The sequence below is a fragment of the Cydia amplana genome, chromosome 2, assembly GCF_948474715.1.
Source record: "Cydia amplana chromosome 2, ilCydAmpl1.1, whole genome shotgun sequence".
In the NCBI taxonomy this organism is placed as follows: Eukaryota; Metazoa; Arthropoda; class Insecta; order Lepidoptera; family Tortricidae; genus Cydia; species Cydia amplana.
In genome coordinates, this window is record NC_086070.1 from 4,691,941 (window position 1) to 4,704,857 (window position 12,917).

At 37.5% G+C, this 12,917-nt stretch overlaps 1 protein-coding gene across 1 annotated transcript in view; it reads right to left on the minus strand.

Moving 5' to 3' along the window:
* Positions 1-12,917, minus strand: part of LOC134662029 (progestin and adipoQ receptor family member 4) — an 84,828-nt gene that overhangs the window by 70,118 nt on the left and 1,793 nt on the right. The window lies entirely within an intron of this gene.

The window sequence follows — 12,917 nt, forward strand, 5'->3', positions numbered from 1 at the left end:
GGGGGCTGGGGGGGGGGGCACGTGCCCCGGGCGCCGTCCAAGGGGGGCGCCAAAATGGGCAAAAGACCTCCCATAGAAAATGGACCAGCCAAAAAGTAGGAAACAGAAAAAAATTTTTTCGCGACTTAGGGGTTGGTCTCATAGTAAAAATTGCTCAGTATAATCCCAAAACCTCCCTGGCAACGGAAATGCAGTTATTTTTTAGCCACCCATACAGGGTTGTCCAAACCTTGACGTCCAAAACATTTTTTTAGAATCCTCGTCAGAATCAGAATATACCCCATGTATGTTAGCCGATTTTTCGTAATTTTCGAGTTTAACTTTTAACTTTTGTTAAGAAATTCCGGGGTGAAGCTTTGCGTTGCTTTTATGCCTTCTAATAATTGTTCGTGGTCCTTCTAATAATTGCACTGATAACATGAAATATCGATGGGGAAGTGAACCCATAAAATAATAGTAGAAATAAGAAAAGAGGATTTTTGTAATGAATTACTAATTTGGAAGCTTTCCACCTCAGATCCTTTGACCAGCGACTGACAAATTATGACTATTAAGTATTACTTTTTTGACCTTTTAAAAAAACGTAGGGTCTAGCAGTTTCTAAAATAACCAAAAGTCCTTGAAATCGCTTGTATTTTTTATTTATTTAGGTAAGGGCAACATCTAAGCTTGAACGTAAAAGTTTGTCTTTTTTTTCCCAACTCAGCCAAGTGAGGATGCTGATTTTTTTTAGCAACTGCGCCGTTTGTGAAGGATTATGTTACAAAAAGAAATATTCAAAAAAGTTCAATAGTTTTTTTTAATAAATAATTGCTTCACCCCGGAATTTCTCAACAAAAGTTAAAAGTAATAAAAATAAAAATCATAATTCGAAAACTACGAAAAGTCGGCTAACATACACATAGCCCACAGCGTGAGGAATCTAAAAAAAATTTTTGCACGGCAAGGTTTGGACCAACCTGTATAACACATGCCGTGCTAACATCGCTCGTTCTGTGATACTAGAATGCCGTGAAAAACCTGTGTCAGGTATTGAGAGCATTCTATCCAGAGTATCGGTGTGGGATCCAAGGCTCAATTTTGCGCGTTTACCGCTAAGAAAACCTCATCTTTCAAGGCACAACCCTTCCCATGTCAGGGAGTATTGGGAGCCTCGGTGTTGACATCTCCATCAGGGATGTCTAATAATTTCGTAGCCACCTTGCTGGGTAGGCTGCGCTCGTATCAAAGAAACTCGGTGTGCTCAATAAAGGGAGGCGATACTTTACTCTGGGGCAGACAGATTCATAGGCGTACCCACGGTGGGGCAAGGTGGGGCAGTTGTCCCACCCTGGTCTCTGACCATAAGCTAATAAGAATCTCTGTTTCAACCGTACCCTGTTACAACGTCCCCAGCCTCCCCTACTTCTGCCCCACCTCTTAAAAAATGCTGCGTACGACCATGGACAGATCCCATATAATGAGCACCTAGATGCCACCTTGGTCCCTTCAAATCAGTCCAAAGGTGCGCTATGAATAGTCTACGATCCCAAACTTACAAGCGATATTGTATCTTCAAGTCTAAGGAGATCTCCAAAAAAGAAGTGTATAAGTTTTAAAATGGTCGGCAACGCGCATGTAACGCCCCTGGAGTGTAGACGTCAATAGGATGCGGTGACCGCTTACGATCAGGTGAGTCGTAAGCTTGTTAGCCACCGATGGACTAAAAAAACACTTATTTGTCTAAATCAAAAGTAAACTTTAATAAGTAAAAAGTAACGCTTTTGTTAGTTCATTTCGTTTGGCCGCCCGGGCGCCATATCCTCTAGCTACGCCACTGACAGCAGTACCTAATTAAGACCAAGTACCAAAGTAAAGACAAGTACCAAGACGACAATCGTTGATAGACGTCACGTGACTTTTTGTAGCATCTGTCATCCCGTAGGTACATTTATCCAAGACGAGACAAAGGGCAAAAGGCAGTGTTATTTTCTCTTGGCGTTTGTCGATGTATGATTGTCATCTTGGTTAGGCGCCCTTATCTTAATTACGTTAGAGTCAACGTGACCTTCCTCTGTCAAACACCGTTTTGTTAGACAGTGAGAGCTCTGTAAAAGTATTTACGTATAGTACTATCGTACTACTATTTTGTGTTTATTATCCAAATAAGTTTTTGTCAAAAATTTAATTTTTGGTACACGCTTTTATCGCTGACTGTACTTTTCTTACGACAGACAACTAATACTCATCGAGACAATTCTAAAAACCCCTAACACAATTAGGTTGCGTTGTTTCATCACAGAGTTCCTATGGCCACCTCCTGTCTCCATCATCAGAACAGCTCGATAGTACCATAATATTGCATTGTCACCCGACTTACATGTGCATGCAAAATTTCAGCTCAATCGGAAACCGGGAAGTGGATCAAATTTAACTTGCAAGATTCCATTACAATTTAGTTACATACAGGTCGAGTTCCTATGGCCACCTCCTGTCTCCATCATCAGATCAGCTCGATGGTACCATAATATTGCATTGTCACCCGACTTACATGTGTATGCAAAATTTCAGCTCAATCGGAAACCGGGAAGTGGATCAAATTTAACTTGCAAGATTCCATTACATGTTAGTTACATACAGGTCGACCTAATAAAAGCGTGTTAAAGCTAGGGATCGAATAAATTATTAATTCCGTACTTCATTAATAAGAACGAGTGTTCAGTAGAAAACTGACGGTTCAGAAAATAATTATTCCAACAAGAATGCTTAATGGAAAAGTTGTTGAGCTTTTTCACATTTTTACGGACCGATAGTCGACTTCTTTTACCGCAATCATGTTTAATGCAATACTTGGTTCGAAAACGATTAAACTTTTTTCAATTGCTGTTAGCAAATTTACGTAGACTTGAGAGCAATGAGAACCGGTTACTTCAGGGAAAACTTGGAAGGTAACCGGCCGGAATTATGATCGGGTAAAGAAAATTCTTGTTTTGTATTCAGGAGGCTGGATGGATTGTATTGATTACGGTTTGGCAAAGCCTTTACCTGCCCAATATAATCTAATTATAGTAATTATTGATAACAACATAAATAACAAATTTTCTTATTATGTGAATAGGTATTCTTCAAAGTATTAACCTAAGACTTAGGATAGCCCACTTTTTTATGTTACATCAATTTTAAAAGCGCTGACGTAGCCTGTGCCGTGGATATCAATTTTAGTTTTTATTTGTAGTATTTTATTGTAGATCTACATAAAAGTACCTATATACATTTTAAAATTAATTTTCTACGTTCTAGTCAGCCTTGCCGAGATGTCACTGTATGCCAAGTACTATAATTATATGGCAGGTGTCCGTACGTATTTGCAATAGCCCAGTCTCATAGTCTACCCAAACTTCAATCCATAGACCGGTATTCTGTTCATTTTTTTTTTCTACAATAGTCCCAATGCCTGCTGAGACCGGTTCATGGGTGTCTATTGTTGCACCTGTAAACGGGTCCCAGCAGGCGTTCTACATGACATTAAAGCTCTCCAAAGGGCCTCTACGTGTTGGATCTATATCCCCACGCAAGCCTATCAAAAGACCGGGATTTATAGGCCCGTGATCCCAAAAAAGGAGATACAAATAATAATAATTAAGCCTTTTATTTCCAATAGAACCAATCATATCATAGCTTAGCACATCATTCCTTAACGTATCATTAATTAGATAGAAGTTAATTAATTAATTAATCGTATAGCATTCATTTTTAATTTATATTTATAGCATTATAAACTAATATTTTTAAGTACATAAATATAAGATGCGATAATTTTAATATTAAGTATACATTTATTATAATAATTTTCTTAATTTCTATTGGGCTGTCCATTTTCGGACATAGGCCTCCTCCCTCCTGTTCCACTCGTTTCTGTCGGTGGCTACTCGGGTCCAGGCGATGCCCGCCTCGGCGACGATGTCGTCTCGCCAGCGTCGCTGCGGGCGGTGCGCGTGCCGCGTGAAGCCGCGCGGGTACCAGTGCAGGATTTTCTCGCTCCATCGTCCGTCATTAGTGCGAGCCGTGTGCCCGGCCCATCGCCATTTTAATTTGCAAGCCATTTCTGCTGCATCTATTATCTTTGTGCGACGGCGGATATCCGAGCTGCGTACTCTATCTCTTAACTTAAGATTTAGCATGCTTCTTTCGGCTGATCGTTGAAACACTTTGATTCTGTGCACAAGTTCTTTAGTTAATGGCCATGTTTGGCATCCATACAATAGAGTGGGCGTTACTAGCTATGCCAAGTACTAGTAGATATGATGTAGTCGGAGCTCGGGCCGCGCTTAATTAATTGTAAGGTGAAGAGCACCGTCCTTTGATCCACGGCACGGCGGCTTTCAGAGCCGGCGCCGCTGCATGTATTCACTGTGCAGTAAATAACATCCCGCTAGTTATTTGAAGCTAAACAGAAAGCTCACAACGTAGATGGCGCATCGGTGAAACGGCCCCAAGTGTGCTAAATCCGATTCCATGAGTTGGAATTATAGGTTTTGATAAATAATTGAGCTTGTTAATGGACTTGAAACTCGAACTTGCTCGTTTATATTTTTTAACGCTCCACGCTGTTGCAATTAACTTGCATATCCATCACTCAGGAACCCATGCCCTTGTCGGAATACCAGCCCAGGAGGGCCAGTACCTCCAGTTCCGTAGGCACGTCCACGGACGTCGCGTCGTTATCTTGTAAGTTATCTTATGAAAAATTGACAATTTAATTTAATTCAAGTGCGATCAAATATTTGAACAAATATATTATTCATGTAAAAGGTTACGTATTTATTGATGTTTCTTCCGTCTGATTCGGAGCCACAAAGTCTACATTGTAAATAGGTTCCGTTCCGTCGATCAATCATGAATATTGACAGGGGGAATTTGTATTTGGATAATGAAAGAATGTTCCATTGTGTTACTAGGGCGCAAAATATTAACCGCTTTAAGGACTTGCTGACTAAACACACTACTGAACAAGACTTAGACCGTTTCCACATTGTCCGCTCCGATATCAGATGTCGGATGACCTTTAGAGAAAACCAGCTGCTAGAAAAAACCCTATGGCGGATGCCTTCCATTTTTGCAACGCTTTCAAAACAACAAAAAATTATAAATAATTTAAAAAAGGGTATTTTTCTTTTTTGCTTCTTTTTAGTCTTATCCGGTGTACGATATCGGATCATACAATGTGAAAACGATCTTAAAACACTAGACTTTAGTAATTTATGATTAAACATGTTTGTTATAAAACGGGCAGACAGCCGTAGCGCGTAGCCCGCGCGTAGAGGTTGCGCAGAGCTACGATAAACTGTAACTTCTTCTGATGACATGTTAGCAAATAATATTTTCATCACACTTCCTCTATGCAGGTGTGAAGGGCAGGCGTACCTCAGAGAGTATTATTTTGCGTGAAAAAAGAGGCGTTACGTACCTACAACATAAGCGATAGGTATTAAAAATTTGAGGGTCTAAAACGTATGTGCTAACTTCTTAAAACTAAATTTTTGTTAATGTGCTAACTACTAAATGTTTTATAATTTTTCTGTGTGATAATTTTCCTCTTATCAGATAATTCAAAACGTATTTAAAATCGGTAGGTTTCAAAGTTGTAGTCTCTCGTAATTGCCTATTTAATTATGACAATTATAACTATCGAGGTTTCTGTAAAATTTATGAATTTACTAAATGCCACTTTTACATTGAAATTCGGCAATGAAATTGAAAATTCCAATAGGCAAGAACCGAGCAAGCAATGAACCCGAACGCCAACCACCATCATAAATCACAAGTCCCCTTTAAGTTTAGCTTTGTTTACAACAAACACTATTCTCACTATTAGGCTCTTGCAGCAGGGATTACAATGTCGAATATGCACAATATTTTATCAACTAATCCGAAAGGAACAACCTGTGATTTATGTTGTGCAAAGGAGAAGATGAAATGAAGAAGGGCCCGAAAGGTCGAAGGCATTTTCGAAAACCCAATAATCAAGATATACGATAAAAGGCCAGGTAAATGAAATCCCGCTATTTTGTGTAAAAAATAATATATCACGTCACATTAATACACAGTAATCCAATGCTTTACTGAAAGCTGAGACCTAGGTAACCTGCGGCCCGAGTTGGTCATTAATCTTTCTTTTCGTAATGTCCCTAAATAAATATCGGCCAGTCATTCCTACGCTGGAATAAGACCACCCCCATCGCGTTATTGCTTAAAACTTTTCAACAAGCTTGGAGTTCTGATATTATATGGCCACTTTATTTCTATTCTAGAGTATATACATAGTTATATACAAACAATTTATATTTTTGTACAGTCGCTATCAGATATATCGGAGCGGCCAAGTTGTTCACAATATTTGAACGCGCGCTCTAATGCCCTGACAATAGAGGCGTGTTCCGATATATGTGAATGGCGACTTTACCTAACAAATGGCGAATAAATATAGTTGTCTTGGCGCACACTACGAATTTGTAGCCTTTGGCGTCGAGACACTAGGTCCGTGGGGTAGGGGGGCTCGGGGGCTCCACAAGGCGCTCAGCAAACGCCTAAGGCAGGCCACAGGTGACCCTCGCGCAGGCAGCTTTCTCGCGCAAAGATTGGCCATAGCAATCCAGCGCGGGAACGCTGCCTGCGTGATGGGCACCTTACCAAAGGCGCAAAATTTTGATAGGTATTTTTAATTTTTTAGCTTTAGTATTGGTTGTACTTAATTTTAGTTTTATATTCATTTTATAACACTTATTCTGCAATAAATGAGTTATTTTTAACAAATGGGTCCTTGACAAATCTCACTACTTGATGTCTTATATCGTTTTGTTTCGGGAGATTGACATACGCAAATATTATTGGTTTTATAAACGTAAGAGCCGTGAGATTTCTATAAACAATGCCAAGAATTCTGAATACATTATTTTTAATATATCTGCTTTGCTGTACGGGTCCTATACATCTACCTACCTAACTCCCTACCTAAAACGAATAAGCATTTGCTTCTAATATGTATTAGTAGGTATTTGTGGCTTTCCATTACAGAAAGATCCTTAAATCCTTATGCTTCAAGTGCAATAAGAACGTTTCCATCTGAAATTACAACAACAATTCTGATAGTACCGTCCTTATTGTGAATGAAGCATTAAGAACCCTTCTCTCATGGAAAGTCACTTTTAACTACCTATTACAATTAATTAGGTATACTTGACGCAAACCCGCAATAAGTTGCCTCTAAAATAGAATTAACATTACAAAATTCCCGTGCGAAAAGTCTCTAAATAAATAGCAGCGTTATTCCTAGGTTATTCCGTTCTAAAACGAACTCCAAATTGTTTTCACGGCTGAAAGTTTTCCACGTTCAATTGATTATATTTTCCAACAAATTATTATTTATGAATCCCCAGATGTGCTCAAATTGAATTAAAAGGATTTTTCGGCACGGATAAGCCGCGCGAAGCCAATTAATTGCTTGAGACACTCGTTTTAACGATGTTAAATCCGTGCGACGTTGAAACGCTCGACTTGACGACTTGTGACACAAACTCACAGGACCTACCTACTTGTACAACCTACATGCTCGTTCATACATAATAAATCACTTTTTCAGAAGAAGATATCTAATAACCGTTAACATTCACGAAACAATGATTTTCGAGGGTGTTTATTTAAATTGTAGTTAGTACTTTACAGCTGAAAGAATCGCCTCATCGTCTTCTTTGTCGGTCTCAGTTTCGCATCGTCCAACAAAATCAAATCTCATCCACGAAATGCCAATTCCCCTCTGCAATTTTTGTGTAGGTAATATGAATATCAAATCAATATCAAGGCAGGATAATATTTCAAAACAAGATTGTGCCTCCTGGTCACCGCCGGGTACTCGGGCACATATTTGCCGGAGATAACGGAAATTGTTTACCAAGCTTTCCCTCTTATTGCATTCTATTGTTATTGAAAATACCCGAAGGACCTTTTTACGTTTGACAGCCTTTTACTGTCTTGGTTTGCGAAATGTTTTCGGAGATAATATGCTTTTGTTGGCATTGTTTTCTCGAGAAATACAATTACCATTAACTGTAGAGTTTTTTAGAGGGTTTAAATGGTTTTTTTTTTCAATATTTTACCAAAGAATAATGGAGTAAAAGGGGTTCGATACGCATCAAATTCGATATCGAATTTGTTTTTTGAATAGGTAAATTCATGCGATGTTGTTAGCAGATGTAGCTGTATTACCTAAGTACTTATTTCCTTGATAAAGTGAGTGAAAAAATGGAACGTCATAATCGCGGTTATTATGTGGCGGCAAAATTGCAAATACAGCCAATATTTTATATGCTGGTCAAACGACTTCAAAGCCACCATTGTTGCTTTTTTAACTTAAGTTTAATAACGAAGTTTTCTCGCTACCTATTTTATGTACTTAGCGTTAGATTTTGTACACTGAATAGTTACATTTTTACAATTGTACAAAATCGAACGCTAAGTAGGTACCTACATGAAATAGGTAGCGAAAAAACTTAGTTATTATAGGTACTCTCTGAATTGCACTATACAGTGTGTAAGTCCAATACGGGCAATAAATTAAACCAGATATAAGAATTTACCCGTCTAATCATTAATTAAGAAGTTTTTAAAGTTACACTTAATATGACTCCGTAATGAATTTTTTTTACATGTACCAAGCAGCAATGTACTGCAAACATTAAGAAACAGAAGATGACATGACATTACGAGATACGAGCTTTTTATTGTAACTGCTAACAAACGTTGACAGTTACTTTAAAAAGCTCGTATCCCTTAACGTGTGGTGTATTACATTGCGGGCCGAATTATTTTGTATGGTTAAAATTTTCATTGCATTTCTAACTAAAATGTATCTCAATATACTTTTTAGGTCCTATGCTAACCACCGTTTAAATATTCGCCCGTATTGGATTTACACACTGTATAAACTGATTAGTAAGAAAGCTTATAAAAGTCATTAATTTGATATTAAACAGAATGGCGTTGTAAACATGCCGTGTTGTATAAACATCCTAATGAAGATTACTTTGAAACAAAAGTTAACGTAATAAAACACGTATATGTATACCTAGAGAGAATTAATGCATACCCCAAATATTACTCGCCACCACCCCATTATTACGCCCACTTAACTACTCTCACTAACCGACGATATATCAACAGGTAAACTGAAACAAAACAAAATAATTGCTACAAGAGCTACTCGGACGCGTGAGAAACATTCATAGATGACGAACTAGGTATGTGAAAAACGTGGGCCGGACAGTTGACCAAACAATACAATCATATGTTTATCGCGACCGTTACACCTATTCCATCGCAATTTAAATACAGCTTTCTCTTTCAGATATTTCTCTAGTGAAAATGAGCGAAGATAGTGAAGCCCCGGTCTGAAAAATTAAGTCTTAAGTAGTAGACGTGTCTTGATACGAGTAATCACGGCGCCCGGAATCGATTACCGCTTGTTACTCGCCAATCATCGGATAATGCATGTAATCGAGACTGATCGGAGCGTGTTGGATAAAGCCTGCAAAGCAGTGATTTGATGCAATTTCATTGTTGTTATAATAAGAATCGTTTGCGTTAACTATAGAACAATTACGATTGCGTCTCGTGTATTTGCTATGGAAGATGGCTCGTCGATATACTAATACATATATATACATATGGTAGGTATGGATATGGAATTTAATGAAAAGTTATATTATTTTGAGCAACAAGAGCACAACACTTGTTTTTATTTCGAGACATTAATAAAATCGTAATTTTATTTAATTGTGTACTTAAATACGAATGTTTTATCCCAATGAATATTGTTGTTGTAAAGCAGCATAGAACGTGAGAAGAATAAATGTTTTACCAAAAAGTATATTAGCATTATTTTTGGCTATGCTTTGAGGTAAGAATATATTATCGTAACTGAATTCGGCCAGCTTATCTAGACGGGTTCGCCTGTCACACCCTTTTAATTTCTGCGCCGTTTGACTGCTGAGCTATAAAAGTGGAATAGAACGACCCCATAGACAGATAAAATAGCCATTCTCTCGACTACTTTTTAGATCGTATTAGATGGGTTTAAAATAAGTATATAATTAAACAGTTTAATTCTTAAATTAATCTGCTAAATTAATATAGTAAATATAAAGTTCAAGTGAAGCCTTTTTTTTTGTTCTACTGACAGCATCAGAATTATCTAAGAGGTGTATAAAATTATTAGCACGTGCTCTTATTCTCTTTACAATTAGCTGTATTCAGGTCTTTTTAAACATTGCTGCTGACGACTCTACGCATTCAAATATTCTTTTAGGAAACACAACGTAAGTTTTATTAGTAGCCTAATAGCTTTTTATAACCAAATTGTCATTAAAACCGAGACACATAAAGGGCCGAGTTGCAATGTTTAAAAAGTCGTAAAGATAATGCCCACGGACATTAAGACGACGGCTGATGACCGCAAATGTTTATTCATGTCACAGGAATTAGGAGATCATAAATCATAGGGCGAGGCCACATTTGACCTATTTTCTGGGACCCTTGAAATGGCTTCTGTATTAAGAGTTTTAACAGTACTCTTAATCTCTGAAAGTAATCGCGCTAGGTATTTGGTTTAATGGCGACGCTTTATTCTCGTAACTGACGTTATAACTTTTCCTTACAGACAAAATGCATTAAACAATTGTTATATTTGAACCACTCATTTTAAATATTATTTGGAAGTAGTATTGTTATTTAATGTTTGTTTATCGTTAAGGTTCAGTAATAATCGCTTTAAGCTTACCATCAAAGACATACTTAGGTATACCTTAGTGGCATTATTCATAAACGCATTACAAGCCTGAGTAATCTTTTGTCTTTATCTGTTAAATGTTATATAATGTGGAATTGTTGTATTGGTCTACGTATGTAAGTTTACGACAGACATTGCATCATGCTTGAGCTGTTAATGAAATCGACTGAATGCTTTTATCGTCCCTCTATTTATATAGGCTTCTTTTATATGAATCCGTAACCTCCTGCTTCTAGGCCAGGCTAGCTTTGTACACAGAGTCATCATAACTAGGCCAAGCATTCGAAAATGAATCAAACGTAGCAAGCGTTGTATTTATACTATTTACCTATTGATTAACACTGATTTAAACTTTCACGATTTTTACACATTATTAAATTATACAACGGGACTTAATCGCGTATCTAAGTTTTAAGATTTACCTCCGACGTTTCGAGGACGGCGTTGTCCCCGTGGCGATTAAGTCCCGTTGTATAATTTAATAATACCTATTGATTGTTATTGTCCCACGCCCGCTAGGAACATTTCCAGTGCACGCAATCTGCTATTGGCTATAGTGGTGATCGATCAAGCATGTTTGTTGTCCATGTCAGCGGCTGTTTCACTTCGATTTATTCGTTTGTGTTCAATCAATAGAACGTGTTACCACAGGGGTTAATATACCTATGAGAATATTGTGTAGGTAAAGCAACTTTGTTAATAAATCTTTATTTTTAGATATGTCAAGCCATATACTACATATATGCTCAAAGGAAGTTTATAGGTTTGTAAAAACATTTCAGGTATTTTATTATTATAACACTTATACGAGTATATATTACGTACAACCAACTGCTATCAGCGTATTGTACTCATAGTGTGGATATCTTTTTCTAATACTTGATGCAAATAAGTAATGGCTCAATGGCTCACTATCATCCTCAATGTGAATACAAAGTTCTTGCTGCAAACTGAAAGTATGTCCAAAAATACTTTCTTATATCTGGTTTCTACTCTCTTTAACATTCATCTTCATTCATACCCTTGTCCCTATTTTAACATAATGTGTGTCAGGTATAGTTTCGGAAAGTTTCGACATATATTCCACGTAGAATACCGGCTACGAAGTTCGTAGCAGCTACGGCCGTAGCCACCGGGAGAATCCCGAGCTCACCTATTTCCATTATTTATCTCCCGCGCATGAAGCCCGCTGCTCCACTGCCTTTCTTTTAGTACACATGCAATTTATTCTGGCAATTTCATGGAAATAAGTAATGAGAAAGAATGCTTTTGTATAATAACGCTTGCGTAAAGCTTTTCATAAAAAAGTTACACAATTAGCATTTTACAACCGCAACGTTTATATGGTTTTCATAATAAAGTAAAGGAATTGGAAAAAAACCGGCCAAGTGCGAGTCGGACTCGCGTTCCAAGGGTTCCGTACATTAAGTCCGACTCACGCTTGACTGCACATTTCTAATAGGTTTTCCTGTCATCTATAGGTAGGTAAAGAACTATAGTCTGTCAAAGGACTGTCTCATTTCAAACATAGACCGAGAGAATCATACTATCTTTGTCTTACACTAGTACTAGCACCCAAAATAAAATGATGACGATTGTAGTTTTTTTTGTTCTTATTTACTGACAAATTGGTTTGACCAACTATATTTTGTGTATTTTTTTTTGAAAATTTTAGACCCAGTAGTTTCGGAGATACCTATATAATAGGAGGGAAAATGGTAATTTTCTGGCTATTTTCTTATATAGCTTCTAACCTATGTATTTTATGCAACCGTTGTTTAAGGGGGGTCAAAAAAGGCGAGTAGCGTGAGTAACAATTTGAGGCGAAGCCGAAAATTGTTAATAAAGACGCCACGAGTATTTTTTTGACTTAGTTAAACAACGTTGCATACAATACTTTTTCTACGACCAAGCACTTACTTTGAAAAAAAAAATTTAATTTAACAAACATTTTTCATTCAACAAAAATAATACTTAACAAGTGGAATCATATAGGACATATATGTAGGTAAACAAACCAAACCCGGCCACCGCGCCCCAAGCCCCACGGCCGGTTGGTCAGCGACACCTTCTTGTAACTCATGAGGCCCTGGTACTT